We start from the raw sequence: 3,656 nt of genomic DNA, 5'->3' as shown, positions 1-3,656 counted from the left end.
GAGGGCTCCACACTTAGGGCCTGATTACAGCTCCCAAAAGCCTTACCTCCTAATGCCATTACATTGGGGGTTAGGATTTCAACATATGAACTTTGGGGAGACACAAATGTTCAGCCTATGGTAAAGGGTAATTCCAAGATATTAGCACAATGAAGGATTAGTACAGCACTAGGCATCTGCAGGGCAGTGGGTGGCTGAGTCAGCAAGAAAATCCCCAATCTTGGAGTCTGGCTCCTATTATAATGCAATCACTGTACTTTTTTTCTGTTCTAATCCCAACAAGGGCAAGAGTTGTGATTCTAATCACCCTACCAGATTTATGAAGCACACATACATGACATGCTGTTTCTAGTAAATTGCAGTTTTTCTGCAAGTTTTCTATGAAGAATTCTCTTTGATTATAGGAGAAGACTGGAAAAGAAACTTCCAGAAACCAGAACCGAATTTGTTTTTGTTTACCAGGAGAACCAGAGCTTCTGGGAGTGGGGCCCTTTCTAGAATGGACCCAATCTCACCTGTCTTTACCAATTTCCAGGATTAGAAGCGAGCTGTAGGCACTGTCCTGGTCACTAATGAAAGGATGACGAGGGGAGAGGTGAGCTTCCTTGGCACCCTGTTCTAATGCTCTGTCACTGACTCTGCCTGCCGACAGGGTTCTCTGCCATCAGGCTTCCCCAGACCCCTCCCTCGTCCCAAAGAGAATATTTCTTCTGGTCCTCCCGAGTCCAGCGAGGGGCCATGGTGGGAAGAGGTAATCTTTCTAGATGAAAAAAAAAAGGCTTAAAAGTCGGGGTTCTTGCTCAGAGTCGCACTTGTCCAGTCTCACCTCGGTTGGCTACTGCTGAGGCTGGGAAGGGGCTGGGACTTGGGAAGACTGGGAGGGACGCGGAGGGGCGCGGAGGGGCGGGACTGGCGGGGCACTCGGAGAGGGGTCACAGAGGCACAGGAACTCCGGGAGGCGGCTCGGAGGGGGCGGGGACTCGGGGAGGGGCGCGGAGGGGCGGAGACTCGGGGAGGGGGAGCGGACTCGGGGAGGGGGCGGGGACTCGGGGAGGGGGCGCGGAGGGGCGGAGACTCGGGGAGGGGGCGCGGAGGGGCGGGGACTGCGCGCAGTTTGCCCTCGGCGACGGCAGCTCTAGCGCCTCTGGCACTTCTGAGACTCAGGCAGGACGGACCTCAGCTCGGGGTCCCGGGGCCGCCGGGGAAGAAGGTGAGAGCGACTCCTGCGCCCTGTGCTTCGGGGGAAGTGGGCGGGTGGGTGCCGGGCCGCAGGGCTCTGGAGCGGGGCGGGCATCTTTACCGACGCTGGATACCAGGCGCGGGGAATCGTCGTCAATCAGGAGTCTCCGGCGTCGGATCTCGGGCGTAGGGTCCCGGGGGGAAGGCGACCGAGGAGAACGGAAAGTCCAGTAAGATTGGATCCCTGCTCCTCCTGTCGGGTCCCTGCCTGTCCCAGATACCGCTTCCCTCTCCAGCCGTTTCTTGGGCCCGCATCTTTGATGCTCCCACATTGTTCCGCGGCGCAGACTCTGGGCCCTTACTCGCTGTTTGCCGCCGGTACTGGCGCCTACCGCCTTCCACGTTGGGAGGAGACCAGGAGTCACGCACCATGACTTCCCCGCTCCCTTCTCCGTGTAAATTCCGGGATGCCCTGTTCTTTTCGCTGTGCAGGGACCTTTTCCCACAGCAGGATTCTGCCTGGGGCACCTCTTCTGCGCGGGGAGAAGGACCCCACAGGAAGCCGGGCGGGGTGGGGGGAAGGACCTGGCTGAATTTAGGGAGGGGGCTGGTACATCTCAGAAGATGAGATGGCTGGCTGGCATCACCGAAGCAGTGGACAAAAACTTGGCAAACTTCGGGAGATGGTGAGGGACAGGGCGGCCTGGCGTGCTGCAGTCCATGGGGTCACAAAGTGTCGGACACGATTGAGAGACTGAACACGTCCTGGTTCCTCCATCCTGACCTCACGACCTGACCCTTGTCCCTCATCTCAGCCCTGCGGAAACCTCTAGAACTCCTAGCCAGGAGGCCTTCATGGAGGTGCCAGAGGTGACAGATGCCCTGGTCCAGAGGGCAGGGGCAGGGGTGAGGCAGGCCCGCTATGTGGCGTTGGCATTGGTGCAGAGCTCCTCTGACTTCTCCTGTTCCCTGCTGGGAACCGTCGTGGTGTGCACTAGCATCTTGCACTTGTGCCACCTCCATGCACTCCAGGGTCACCAGTGTCCTCCATTTCTCCTGGTGGCTCTGCTGGTGACGCCTTGGAAAGGGGCAACCCAGCAGCCAGCAGCTAGCCCTTTGGGGACTTATGTGACATCTCAGTGGCCTTTGGCATCATGTGCGTCACCTCCTCCACCTTGCACTTGGGCCTCAGCAGTTCAGCCCCTTCCACCACCAGCAGCATGGGGCCTCCCAGGGTTGTTCTAGTGGCCACCGCGGGGACCTGGCTGTCTTCAGTTTTCCTGTCCTTTATCCCTCTCTGTCATCAGGCAAATGGGGCAGGTGACACAGGACAGAGTCCAGCCCAGCAGTGCAGAGCTCCCTATCTGGGTTCAAAGACGCACCACTCAGCCTTAGCTGCATCTCTGCGGTGGCCTGCCTGACGGTGGTTGCAGTGGCAGCAATGATGGTGGTGATGGAGAAAGGATGATGAGGAGAGTGAATGTAAAGGTGGAACCCTCTCAGGCTAGGCATGATAGTCAGAATTTTGGAGGGAATCAACCTCAGAGACCAGAGTTCCAGGATGAGGCTTAGAAGGGGAGTCACTTTCGTAAGATCACCCTGTTAGTGAGGGACAGAGAAGAAACCAGGAATCTAGCGCCACGATTCATATCCCTGTTGGAAGTCATTTAGACTAAAGGCAGCCTCAGCATCCCAAGGTCTGTCCCTGGTCAGTGGCACCTTGTCCACATAGGTAGGGGCTGCAGAAACCAGTCTTGAAGCCTACTTGGTTAAGCCATAATTTTTTGTTGTTGTTGTTTGGCCACACTATGCAGCACACAAGATCTTAGTTCCCTGATCACAGACCAGGGATGGAACCCACACCTCCTGCATTGGGAGCAGAGTCTTAATCACTGGACTGCCAGGGAAGTCCCAAGCTATTATTTTTAACTTGTTTGTTGGCACATAATTTAGTTGGCAGATTAACCAGTTTGTCTTCTGGGGGACTTGTGGAAATGAGTCAATAGCAGATAAGTTTTGAGGTGGTGAGATAAGAGGACCATAGCACATGCGGATGCTAAGGCAGTAGGCTTTGAGTGGGCGCTGGTGGGCTTAGGGGAACTGAGAGGTGGGTGGAAGTCACATTTTGGAGACATGCTCTGCATAGGGAGTAACTCCTTAATGCCAAGTGGGGAGTAGGCTGAGAGCCCTCAGAGCCAGGTTCTGTGTGGATAGCAGGGGCCCAAGCTCAGCCAGGACCCAAGGTCACTAGGTTAACATTGTAACATCCTTCCTCTCCTTCATACAGTGGAGGCTGAACAAGCAGGATAGAGTAGCCTTTTCTGATTTTTGGTCTACAGATTGTAATTGGGTGGTAGAGCGATGTCACCATCTAAGGTTGGCAGCTGGATCTGTGATTCTGTGGCCCTGGCCCCTGGTCTGTGGCTAGAGGAGATCAGGAGAACCTGTGATCTGGTTCTTTTGGAACTAGAGCACCC

The sequence above is a fragment of the Odocoileus virginianus genome, chromosome 31 (assembly GCF_023699985.2).
Source record: "Odocoileus virginianus isolate 20LAN1187 ecotype Illinois chromosome 31, Ovbor_1.2, whole genome shotgun sequence".
NCBI classification, from domain to species: domain Eukaryota; kingdom Metazoa; phylum Chordata; class Mammalia; order Artiodactyla; family Cervidae; genus Odocoileus; species Odocoileus virginianus.
This window is presented reverse-complemented; position numbering follows the sequence as displayed.